The sequence below is a fragment of the Solanum tuberosum genome, unplaced genomic scaffold (assembly GCF_000226075.1).
Source record: "Solanum tuberosum cultivar DM 1-3 516 R44 unplaced genomic scaffold, SolTub_3.0 scf00367, whole genome shotgun sequence".
NCBI lineage: Eukaryota > Viridiplantae > Streptophyta > Magnoliopsida > Solanales > Solanaceae > Solanum > Solanum tuberosum.
Window position 1 is genome coordinate 45,443 of NW_006239293.1, and position 13,459 is coordinate 58,901.

General features: G+C 36.5%; 1 pseudogene; it reads left to right on the plus strand.

The window, feature by feature from the left end:
• Positions 1–12,967, plus strand: part of LOC102595612 (xanthine dehydrogenase 1-like) — a 24,073-nt pseudogene extending 11,106 nt beyond the window's left edge.
• Positions 12,968–13,459: the final 492 nt, after the last annotated feature.

Here is a 13,459-nt window from a genome sequence, read left to right on the forward strand (position 1 = left end):
TATATATAATTTTAAACAACACAAAAACTCATCATCAACAAATATAATCAGAATAAAATATAAATTGACTTAAGCAATATGAGAACTAATCTTCAATTCAAAATAAAGAAAATTTAGTATCTAATTCTAATTAGTAAAAATGAGAGAAAGCACCGAACAATCATATATATAAATTAGTACTTTCTATTTTAATTTATTCATTTGATTTTAATTTTATATAACAATTTAAAAAATATAGTTTTTTTTTTGAATTTGTTTGTTTGATTTTATTTTATATAACAATTAAAAAGTATAGCCTTTTTATTTTGAATATAAATAATTTATCACCTGAAAAGTTAAAAATAAAAAGTTAATACATTAATTTTCAAATAAATAAAAATAAAAATAAAATAAAATAAAATAAAATATAAGCCGGAATGACGAGCACACGCCGGGAATGAAGGCCTAAATAATTCAGTTGGAACACGCGCCGGCTCGTGATGGACACGCGAACTGGACGGGTGGCGCGCCGGAGAAAACTGGTTCGGCCGGAAAAGTTACTCCGCCTCCTCCTATGGTTGCGGTGACACAGAATGACCTCTTTCGTAACAGATCCAAAACAAGATGAAGCCCTTTTCTGATACCATGTAATCAATCAATAAATTGGAAGATCTTAGGTGAGCAATTTATAAATACAATACATTATGTTACTATTCAGGCATTCAACTCTTGTGGAGCTGAGTAGCGGCGGAGCCAGGATTCTTACTATCGTATTCAAAATATAAAGAAGTAAACATTCTTTTTTTAATAGTATAAATTTTTTTGTCAAAGGATTTACCTGGCTTATGTCAAGTTCAAGTGGGTAGCTATGAGTTCCTGTATTTATTTGACTCTAATGAACATGTTCATTTGGGAGATTTGTGCTAAAGTGTAAATCTAACTCCTTAAAGGATTCAGCTATCTTTAATCTGCAACTATTCATATAGTATATTTTCAGGTTTCTGGATATTCTGTCACTTCACTGGCCTAGAAGGAATTTTAAGTTTGCTTGACAGAACTAAAGACATAGTTTAATGCTGCAAATAGAGAAATAATTTAATGAAAAAATATCATTATTTTTTTTTTTTTGATAACCGAGAAATCCGTCTGTGACCCACCCTTTGGATCAATCACAGCCTTCTAAACTCGGTGGATAATGGGCCCGCCCCTCTACCCTTCTCCACTTAAATACCGGGCTTCGCTTTGCATGGTGTGGGGCTTGAACCTGTGACCTAAGCCACAAATCCTCCACCTTTTGCCACTTGAGCTAGGCCTTGGGGGCGAAAAATAAAAAAAAAAAAAAATATCATTATAGATAGGAAATATTCATGAACTGAGTGGAAATCACTCTCTTCTGTACAATCTAACCTTTGGAGAGAATTCGTTTTGGAACTGCAATCCTCTGCATCACTGTAATGCAGCTTTTGTAATCTAGCTTTCTGCAGCTGGTTCTTAAAATATGCATGGTTAGGGGTGCAAAGTTCCACTCACGCATAGCTATGGAATATAAGGAAAAAAGAAGTTAAGTGGCAGGCCTATTCTGAGTTTCGAACTGTGTGCCGCAGACCCTCGGGGATTTCTTGGTTTAAAAAAACAAAGGAAACAAAAACATGCTGTTTTGTTTTCCAATTAAATCTTCATCTTTACCGAAAAGCATGAGGTTATGTTTCAGATCAATAGTGTACATATATTACCTGATCTGTGTTTAAATGTCCAAACCACTTTCTAACAAAGAAGTCCTTGTAGCTTCTTGATTTGAGCATAGTTGAATGTCCCATTACATGCATCTATAGATGTCAATGATATCTGATATGTAGATGCGGCTTTAGTAAATCTTCATGGTTCTAGTGTTTATAATTTCTTTTGATGCTCATTTCTTTGCTGCAGTGTCCTCTCTTGTTCAAATGTTCGGTTTTTATTCTTCTCTCATCTCTCTCACTCTCTTTATAATTTCATAAAAATTGACGCATTCATCTCAGTGCATGTGTAATTAATTAAATTTTCTGTAGTTTTACTTTTGACTTCATAAATTGCTTCTGCTCTAATCTTATGACCTTCTTTATCGTTTAATACATATATTTCAAAATTTGAATAACCATTTTCTTCCTTTTCCCACTTTTCTATCTATTAGAATCAAATATTATCTATATAATTCTATCTCCATGTTCTTTAGTGTTTGTGGCTTGCTGGTTTAGCTATCAATGTATTTGTATTTTCCCTTTAGTAATAGTAAGTTAAACAACCCGCACTTATACACTGTGTGTCCATTTTCGAGTTGTTGGATCCATAATTTTGAATGGATATGTTTTTTCCTTGTCGTCGGAACTCACTACACCTCTTAGCCTATATTTTCTGCCAGCCTCTTCAGGAATTTGTAGTTTCTATTTCTGTTCAGATAGTTGATCTGGATTTCTATGATCTCTCTCTGTTCCATTCTGGTGGTTTCTCTGAAGTTGCTCTTTCTTTGGCCGTACAGAGATAGGCCTGACAGGTACCAAGCTAGGCTGTGGTCAAGGTGGCTGTGGGGCATGCACTGTCATGGTTTCTTATTTTGATCAGAATTCGAAGAAATGCGTGTGAGTTTCTTTCTATCTATGTCTCTTTTAAGTCTGTGTTGTCCCTTTTGTGCTTGGGCGTGGGTGTATGCATGACTAAATGGGTAGCAATGATTTCTGCAACTGCTTTCTTGAAAAATGAATACACTTTCTTGTTTCTCATTAATACTATTGAAGGTTTGGGGCTGGTATATAAACCCCCTTCCCTTAAGAAAACACCCACCACCAATAAAAAGAGACCTACTACCATAACTTGAAATGACAAATTATGTGCAAGATGTCTTCATTCTTGTATCCAGGAACACGAGCTTGTTGTAATATTGTTAGTACATTGGACTTTGATACCATTTTCGTATATCCTTGGTGTCATGGCCAATTTGCGTGTGCATCAACTAATTTAACGGGGTTCCCGCTACCTTCCACCAACACAGGTATCGGGTAACTTTGTCTACCAAGACTTGAATAGATGAGAAGAAATCATCTAGCTTTTTTTTTGGTCAACATTGGGATTTCAAACTTTAGATCTCATGGTTTTTAACCCACTTTATTGACCACTAGGCCACATCCTTAGGTGCTAATTTTAATACCTTTTCTTACTTTGCAAGAAGTTCTCTTAGGATGTGGAATATGAGTCTGCAGCGAATGTAGTTAGACGTAGTAAGAGAAACTAATGGAGAACATGGATAGTGAAGAGATAAAAAGCATAATGTAATACTCATATTGTTCATAATTTGGTAAACATAAAGTCTACTTGATTTGGTTGGCCTGGGGTACATCTCTTCAATTGAGTTAGTGTATGACCAACACTAAATTTTACATAAATCATATTTGGTTTCTCATGTTATAATTTCTCTATAGGCACCATGCAATAAATGCATGCTTGGCTCCTCTATATTCTGTGGAAGGGATGCATGTCATCACAGTGGAGGGAATCGGGAGCAACAAAGTTGGATTGCATCCAATTCAGGTAACAGTTGGTTTCATATGTCCCCTGTTTTTCTTCACATGGTTTTTCTACATAATTTATTGATGGAAATAGGGTTGATTTCTCATATGGTCACTCAACTAATAGTTGTTATTATCTCAGAAAATCACTTTTCTTCTTGATTACAATTTTTTCAACAAAGAAAGTGACTTTCTGAAATAACTATTACTTGAGTGACCATGTGAGAAATCTAACTCGATGGAAATATTTCCTTATGCAACATTTATTCTGACTCTCCTGCTATGTCCACTACATCCTAAAGGAATCATTGGCTCGCTTGCATGGCTCACAATGTGGATTCTGTACTCCTGGTTTCGTGATGTCCATGTATGCATTGCTACGATCATCTATAGAACCGCCTACAGAAGAGCAAATTGAAGAAAACCTTGCAGGAAATTTATGTCGATGTACTGGTTATAGGCCAATTATTGATGCATTTCGAGTATTCGCAAAAACTAACAATGCGTTGTACACCAAAACATCTTTACAAGGCATTAGCACTGGTGAGTTTATCTGTCCTTCAACGGGTAAGCCTTGTTCATGTGGGCCGCAGGCTGGAAGTAGTGAAGAAGAAAGGATCGAGAAAAATTTAAGCAATTGCTGTGGCTGGAAGCCATTTCACAATGAGACTGATGGAACCACATACACCAGCAAAGAACTTATTTTCCCTCCTGAACTTTTATTAAGGAAATTGACTTATTTAAGTTTGAGTGGATCAAATGGACTAAAGTGGCACAGGCCTTTAAAACTTCAACATGTGTTGGATCTAAAAGCAAGATTTCCAAATGCCAAGTTAGTTGTTGGAAATACAGAGGTGGGAATTGAAGTCAGGCTTAAAAGAATTCACTGTCCTGTATTAATATCTGTTGCACATGTTCCTGAACTTAACCATATACGAGTTGAGGATTGCAGCTTAGAAATAGGTGCTGCAGTGAAATTGTCACTGCTCGTGGATGTATTAAAGAAGGTAAGAGATGAGCGTCCTGAGTATGAAACATCATCATGTCGAGCTCTCATTGACCAGATAAAAGTGGTTTGGTGGAACACAAATACGGAACGTTGCATCGGTTGGCGGGAATATCTGCACTGCAAGTCCAATATCGGATTTGAACCCTCTTTGGATAGCAGCAGGAGCAAAGTTTTGTATAATGGACTGCGAAGGAAATGTCAGAACATGTTTGGCTAAAAATTTCTTCAAGGGCGATTCTAAAGTGGATCTCAGAAGTAGTGAAATTTTACTGTCAGTATCATTGCCTTGGAACAGGCCATTTGAATTTGTGAAAGAATTTAAGCAATCTCATAGAAGAGATGATGATTTTGCCATCGTGAATGCTGGCATGCGTGTCTGCCTTGAAGAGAAGCACCGGAAATGGGTAGTTTCAGATGCTTTGATTGTGTATGGTGGGGTCGCTCCATTTTCATTTGCTGCATCAAAAACTAGTCATTTTTTAGTCGGGAAAAATTGGAACAAGGAGCTGTTGCATGGTGCTTTGAAAATTTTAGGGGAGGAAATTGTGCTGAAGGAAGATGCACCGGGTGGGATGGTTGAATTCCGAAAATCATTAACGTTTAGTTTCTTCTTCAAATTTTTCTTGTGGGTTTGTCATCAAATGGATGGACAACCATCATTTATTGAGAAAGTTCCAGCTTCACATATTTCAGCTGTAGATTCACCTCTTCGACCATACGTTGGTTCAGTTCAGGATTTTGAGATTAAGAAGCAGGGTAATTCTGTGGGTTCCCCTGAGGCTCATCTTTCATCAAGGCTTCAGGTAACAATGTTCATAACTTGATAAAAGAACTTATAACCTATTTTTAACTCACTTTTCACTATTGATGTTGAATTTAAGTACATTTAGCATGAACATTAGGGTATTGTATTTAAGTACATTTAGCATGAACATTAGACTAACTATTCTTTACAAAAAGTATAATCAAACACAACTCCAACCCCAACTCCATAAATTCCAAAAAAATGAAAAATATTTGGAATCTATGGCAAAATGCCTACTAAGACATTTAGCGTTTGGGGTAGTGGTTTCACGTTTTAGCTTTTTCCCATCTTATTTGTTTTCTGGCTTGTGTAGGAGCATATTTCTATCGATAAACACCATTGGTGCACTTTAATATTCGTGGATCCAATAAGTAAATGGATTTTTGTATTACTTTATTAATAATTACCAACAACTTTGGGTCCGTTTGTTGCTTCTAACTTTGCTTTGGTATAACTCTTTCTTCTGGGAAGAAACTTTTACTATAATCGTGATGTCTATAGTGTACGAACTTTGAAATTGTTTGTCTATTCTGGAACTGACATTCTGATAAAATAGTTGTCCTTCATCTGCTATGTTTGTCCCAAATCACCACTTAATATTTTTGCTGGAAAACGTGACCATTTTCAGGTATCTGGAGAAGCAGAATATCTTGATGATGGGCCAACGCCACCCAATTGTTTGCATGCTTCTTTGGTATTGAGCGAAAAACCTCATGCTCGTATACTTTCAATAGACGATTCGGGTGCCAAGTCCTCTCCTGGATTTGCTGGAATATTTTTGGCTAAAGACGTACCTAGTAACAACAAAATTGGAGCAATTGTTGCTGATGAAGAAGTTTTTGCCACGGAGTTTGTCACTTGTGTGGGTCAGGTGTGACACCATGCTTTGAGATGTTGTTTCCATGATTAAATATATCTATACCCTAATATAGATTAATATTCATGTTAAAGAAATGGACCTTGGGCCTATTATTTTCTGGGTGAATACTATTATTTTGTAGGTTATCGGAGTTGTTGTAGCTGACACACATGAAAATGCAAAACTTGCTGCTAGAAAAGTTCAAGTTGAGTATGAAGAGCTACCTGCAGTTTTATCAATAGAGGATGCTATACAGGCTAACAGTTATCATCCTAACGCGGAAAGGCGTCTGAATATGGGTGATGTTGAACAGTGTTTTCAATCAGGTCAATGTGACCATATTATAGAAGGAGAAGTTAGGGTAGGTGGTCAGGTAACATTTTTATTGGAGCCTCAGGGCACTTTAATATGGACAGTGGATAGTGGGAATGAGGTGCACATGCTCTCATCTACCCAGGTACTTCAACAGAAATAGTATATTTTGGTTTATAGGACATCAATTGTGGTGTTGGGTTCTTCGTTTATCTTTTCCCCATAACATCTGTTGTTTGCTTGGTTACATGTAATTTTTAATAATCCCTTTAAAAAGGCGGTAATAAGTGTAATTGCTATCCATCGGCCATTGAATTGATAGCCATTTCTTCTCCATAAAGCTTCAATCCTGTCATGGAAGTCAATTTCAGTTAATAAATTGCTCTTATTTCCAAAGAGCACTAGATGTTAATGTATGTTAGAAAACACAAGAATAGACACTGCATATTTTTGTATTCTTGAAAGTCCCAAATGGCAATGGCACACATTTTACCATGATATGCATCTTAAAATGCTTATTCTGTACTGCTACTCTTTACCTTTTTACGCAAAGTAAAAAATCATGCAAAACCTATCTTTAACTATAAATAGCATAGCTCCCTGCTAAAGTTCATCATTTTGCTCTGCATAATTTTGCTTCTCACACTCGCATGATATATGTGTGATCGATTATAATTATCTAAGTTTGGCATTGTCAGATTAGAAATAGTCATGAGTGTGCTCTTTGACTTCAATCTTAGTTAGTTCCTTAAGTTTGTTTAGAATTCTACAGATCATTATTATGCTGTAAGCCTGGTTTGGTTCGACATATGAATTAGGTTGAAACCGCTTAAAATGCTACATCCCTGTAATTTAATATCTCTGCTGAAAATTTGGTGACAGAATCATTGTCTATTTTGCAGGCTCCTCAGAAGCACCAGGAGTATGTTTCTCACGTTCTTGGTCTTCCGATGTCAAAAGTGGTTTGCAAGACTAAAAGGATAGGTGGTGGATTTGGAGGCAAGGAGAGTAGATCTGCTTTCCTTGCTGCTGCAGTTGCTGTTCCATCATACCTGTTGGATCGTCCAGTGAAACTCATTCTGGATAGGGATATAGACATGAAGATAACTGGGCAGCGGCATAGCTTTTTCGGAAAGTACAAGGTAAGTAGATGAGTTTGTGATCATGTTATACACAGCTAGACCCATTCCATGCGACATTTGTATGGCATGGGAAAGCTTGTTCAACTCATTCACATCTGCGGTATTTATTCTCAAGAGTTTCTGGGAAACACATGATATTGTAGTTTAAATTTGAATTTGTGTACTAGTATCTGGTGAACAATTTTTTGTTATTTGAGGGTGTCAAAATGGTAAGTGTGTCATATATGTTGTGATGGACGAATATGTATTCCTTCCAATTTACCGAAAGACATTGAACTGTTGAGCAACATAAACAGATGAGAGTTCTTTAGGCATTATTTGGAAATAATTTAACTTTAAACTTCTCATTTTACCCTCAATGACATGATTTTATAGCCATGCATATGTCATGGCGTGTTTCAGTCCACTAGTTTCAAAAGTTTGTCTTTCTTAAACTCCGTGCACAGTCAAACTGGTTCACATAAAATGAAACGGAGGAAGTAGCATTTTTTTTTGGATTGGATGAATAATTTGACTACTCTTTTCTTATTTTTAGGTTGGTTTTACAAATGAGGGGAAGGTGCTTGCCTTTGATCTTAGTATCTACAATAATGGTGGAAATTCTCTAGATCTATCACTTACTGTACTTGAAGGTGCTATGCTCCAAGGGAACAATGCGTATGACATACCAAATATGAGGGTTTATGGAAATGTCTGCTTCACTAATCTTCCTAGTAATACAGCTTTTAGAGGATTCGGGGCCCCACAGGTTATGTTAATGGTTGAGAATTGGATAGAGAGGATTGGCATGGAAGTTAACAAAATCCCTGAAGAAATAAGGGTATGCATGTGGCTTCGGATGATTTTCTAACTAGTCTTTCTTCCTATGAGATGCATGTCAGCTGCTTCATTGTCCCTTGCTTTCTTTAGTCTCACAGGTCATATATATAAATTGTTTCTCTTTTTCACCAGGAAATGAATTTTGTCAGTAAAGGATCAATCTTATATTATGGTCAGAAAGTTGAAGACTGCACCTTGGGGAGAGTCTGGAATGAATTGAAATCTTCTTGTGACTTCATTAATGCTCAAAAAGAAGTTGAAAATTTCAATCGACATAATCGATGGAAAAAGCGAGGTATTGCCATGGTGCCAACCAACCTTGGGATATCTTTCACAACAAAGTTTGTTAACCAGGTAAGTTGGTGTCTTTGCTGTACAACCTAGAGTTCCCACATAGGTCCCTGTTCTTTTGTGTAAATGAGGATATCAATTATATTGCCTTTATTTTATCTGCACACTGCTTTCAGCAAAGGTTTGCTGACCAACCCAAGCTATTGTCTCCGGTTCTTCGTAAACACTACTTTGTTCGATGCTGAGTTTTTCATATATTTATTTTATGATAAAGTATAATCCCAAATATCTATGTTGGTTGGTTATTCACTGACTGATTCACTACAGGCAGGTGCTCTTGTTCAAGTTTACACAGATGGAACTGTGTTAGTCACTCATGGGGGTGTGGAGATGGGCCAAGGTTTGCATACAAAGCTTGCCCAGATTGCTGCATCTTCCTTTAATATCCCTCTAAATGCAGTGTTCATTTCAGAGACAAGTACTGACAAGGTATTGGGTGTGAGACAAATAACAGTATATCATCGTTTGAAGCTTCTAATTTTCTATTGGTGAAGAAACTGGGAATCATGTGACTTAACACTTATTATTTTGATTCTAAAATTATGCTGTGATGAGAGAAAGAGCTAGGAATGTGCTAGATGGCGATGAGAGATAATGAACTAAACAAGAAGTTGAATAACCGATATTAAGAACTTGAACATATTCTAAATTTTTTTCAGTTTCTGTAGATATTGAGCTTTGCCACTGCCTTTACTGGCAACCTGAAAATTTTAAAGTATATATATAATAACTATCTTCAGAGAAGGCAAAATTGATCTTCCTTGGATCAAAGATGCTTTGTTCCTTGGATAGGAAGAGGGGCGGGAAATTCTTCATAGCACATCAAATTTTATTCAAATCCTTGTGTTGCATCATGCATGCCATTTTTGTTATTCGCTTTATGAAAATTATTTCTTGTCTCATCGGCTTTTTCGCCAATCCAGGTTCCAAATGCCTCAGCAACAGCTGCTTCTGTAAGTTCTGACCTGTATGGAGCTGCAGTACTGGATGCATGTGAGCAACTAAAAGCACGGATGGAACCTATTGCATCCAAGAATAACTTCAGCTCTTTTGCAGAGGTTCTCCTTTTGTCCTGGATTTTAAATGATCTTTTCAATTTTGAGTTTATGTTATTTCATTTCTATTCCGGTTTATTTCTCTGTCTGTCATTGAAAATATGTTGATGACTTATTCTTGGACAAGGATCAGAGGAAATTATAAATATGAATTTCTTGCAAATCTCTTTAATTTAATGGCCTAATAGGTACAATAAATAATATTAAATTAAAGAGAAAACATGGAAGCTGTTGTCAAATCAGTTGTGGCTTGTGATCAACCTTATTATATTGTCTGTTTAGTTTCTGTTTCCTAGTCTTCTTTTTCTCCATTTTGCTTGATCTTCCTATGTTTAAGACGTAATCTGACATCATCTTTCAGATAGAGAGCGATATATGCATATGCCCTAACACACCTTCCGTTCACCTTCAAATTATTTAATTGTCCCTACCTACAATGTCTCCTCCTGGTTTCTTGACACAGATACCGTAACCTCCTTATCGGCAGTTCACAGCGTAACACTTCTTAAGCAGTGGATGCAAAGATGTGACATCCCCCTTCTGACTTGCAAAAACTCAAAAACGTTAAGATGTGCCTTTGCCAACTGTTAAATAACTGGACCTTGGGCCTAGCTTATCTCAAGAGTTGAGGATTGCCCAAGACCATGCAAGAGTCTAAATTCCCTTCCCATTATCGATATGGGACTCTTCACACCTCCGCATGCCCAGGGCTAGACATCTGGAGCGCGAGCAATTTAATTAGCTTTAGTAATGCCAGCAGTCTTGCTGTTTAGTTGCTTAAAGTTTTAGTTTAGTAGGCAGTAAAGAATTAAAAAGATAGAGTATATCCCATTATTTTCTTGGGAACTGTTGAGTTCCACTTTGGTGGGATGAGGAAAAATTGGTCTCTTTGTATGGTCTTGGACAATCCTCATCTCATGAGCTAACTTTTGGGGTTGAGTTAGGCCCAAAATCCATTGCTCTATACTACAACAACATACCCAGTGTAGTCCCATAGTGGGGTTTGGGGAGGGGTAGAGTGTACTACCTTGAGGTAGAGAGTCCAAATCCGATAGACCCTCAGCTCAAGGATGAACAGTCCAAAGTAATCCATTTCTCTATCAGGAACTCAAATTGAAATTTCTTGAAAAAGAGGACAAACTAGGAATTCCCAATTCTATACCATGAAAGATTTTTGGTAATGGAGCATAAGGATTTTCTGGTATATTTCATTTTCCAATAAAGCTTCTGGCGCAAATAGTAAAATTTCTTTATATGCCATGTTCTTGTGTAATTACACTGTATACTATTACCAAGCCCCAATGGATTATTATGCATATTTTTTATATCTCCCCTTCATCATCAGAACATAATTCTTTATTTATCTGACTTAAATTGTGTTTTTACCTCAAAAGTTGACTCTGAAATTTGCACTGCCTTCTTCTACAGCTCTGTCATGAATCATGATGATAAAAAGGAACATTGACCACTAACCACATGTCTTGTCTTTGATTAACTATCAGCTTGTTAGTGCGTGCTACATGGAGAGGATAGACCTTTCTGCTCATGGGTTCTTCGTTACACCTGATATTGGCTTTGATTGGAAATCTGGAAAAGGCAATGTATTTAGGTACTACACCAGTGGTGCTTCATTTTCCGAAGTTGAAATCGACACATTGACAGGCGATTTCCATACTAGGCGAGCAGATCTTCTCGTAGATGTTGGGTTCTCCCTCAATCCAGCGATTGATGTTGGACAGGTCATTGTTGTTCTCTCTGTACAGTTTATGCATACATTTTGATTTTTGTCATTTGTTTAACTGGTCTGCTTGATGAAATAATTTAACTATATGAATTTAAAAGTATACCATCGATTAGTAAATGCTGAAGTGATTGATGATAGAAGCTGCAAGTTGTGGCTTTTTTCAGATCTATCAACGTGTGGGTAATGTAGGAGTAATCTCCATTTTGAATGGTAAACAAGAAAAAAGAACAGAGATCCGATTTCTAAAGCCTACCTCCCTTTCCTGGAATTAGAGAAGGTCTCCATTTGTTTGTACTGAGCTTGACAGGGATTATCAGATCTGCATTTTATTCTTCTTTTCTCCTAATGTATTGATATCTACAAAGATGACTTGGATACATTTTGTAGAACGCCATTACCTCCCTCTTTTGCGGACTTGCAGTTTTGTCTATATTTAGATAGAACTAGAACCACTATCTCACAGGATCTTTGCATATCTTTCAATCTGAAATGGAGTTTTGCTAACATTCGTGCATACTCCTTATACACTTGATGCAGGTAGAAGGAGGTTTTCTACAGGGTCTGGGATGGTTTGCATTAGAAGAGCTGAAATGGGGCGATAAAGCACACAAGTGGATTTCACCTGGATACTTATTCACATCTGGACCTGGAAGTTACAAGATTCCAACTTTGAATGATGTTCCTTCCAAATTTAATGTCTCTCTTTTGAAAGTAAGTTTCACTGCTATCTCCAATCAATGAGCTGCTATGCACCATTTCTTTAACTGCTTATTATCCTAGTACAGTTGTACTTGAACTACTATATTGTTGTTTCTTTATTCTTGAATAAATTTTCGGCTTTTCAATGATATAATTCCTATTTCTATTTGGAAGTCCATATGCATCTGCACACCATATCTTGACTTCACCATTAACAATCTGCTTGACATTTGCCAACAGAATGCCCCAAACTCCAAGGCTATCCATTTTTCTAAAGCAGTAGGGGAACCACCCTTCTTTCTTGCATCATCTGTCTTTTTCGCCATCAAGAATGCCATAAAATCTGCGAGGATGGAAGCTGGTTACAACGACTGGTTCCCTCTTGATAATCCAGCCACTCCAGAGCGTATTCGAATGGCTTGCACCGATGAATTTACAAGACTAGTTGTGGATTCTGATTTTCGCCCAAAGCTAAGTGTTTGATGGTTGAACTGTACTGAATAAGTGAAGTTCTTAGAGCTTCATATGATGTCTTCTTTACATTTTCGTGTGACATTATGCAACACTTTATAATAACGTGTAATAAAGATGCTTCATTATTGTTTCAAGTACTTATAATATATGAATGGAAGAAAATGTTGTACATTTCAAGAACTTTTACGTGAAGAACTTACTTTCGAAGAGTTAATTATCATTATCTTGGGTAGTGTGTTTTCATACATGCAGAATGACCTGAGAGAGCTCTGTACTTGACTCCGTTTTTAAGTTGGACCTTCCTACTTATCAATTTGTCAACTAAACCCCTAAACTCATTAGAACACAATATTTTAAATCTACTTATGTGACATTTGATAATGTTGAGTTGGAAAAATACGTTATCACACGCGTTGCAACGTATATATTGACTTGTATAATATAGTATGCATTAAATAATAATCATGAAAGAATAATATGCAAATTCTTGTTAATGTTGTACATTTCAAGAACTTTTACGTGAAAAACTTACTTTCGAAGAGTTAATTGTCATTATCTTGGGTAGTGTGTTTTTATATATGCAAAATGACCTGGGAGAACCCTATACTTGGCTCCGTTTGTAAGTTGGACCTCCCTACTTATCAATTTGTCAACTAAACCCCTAAACTCATT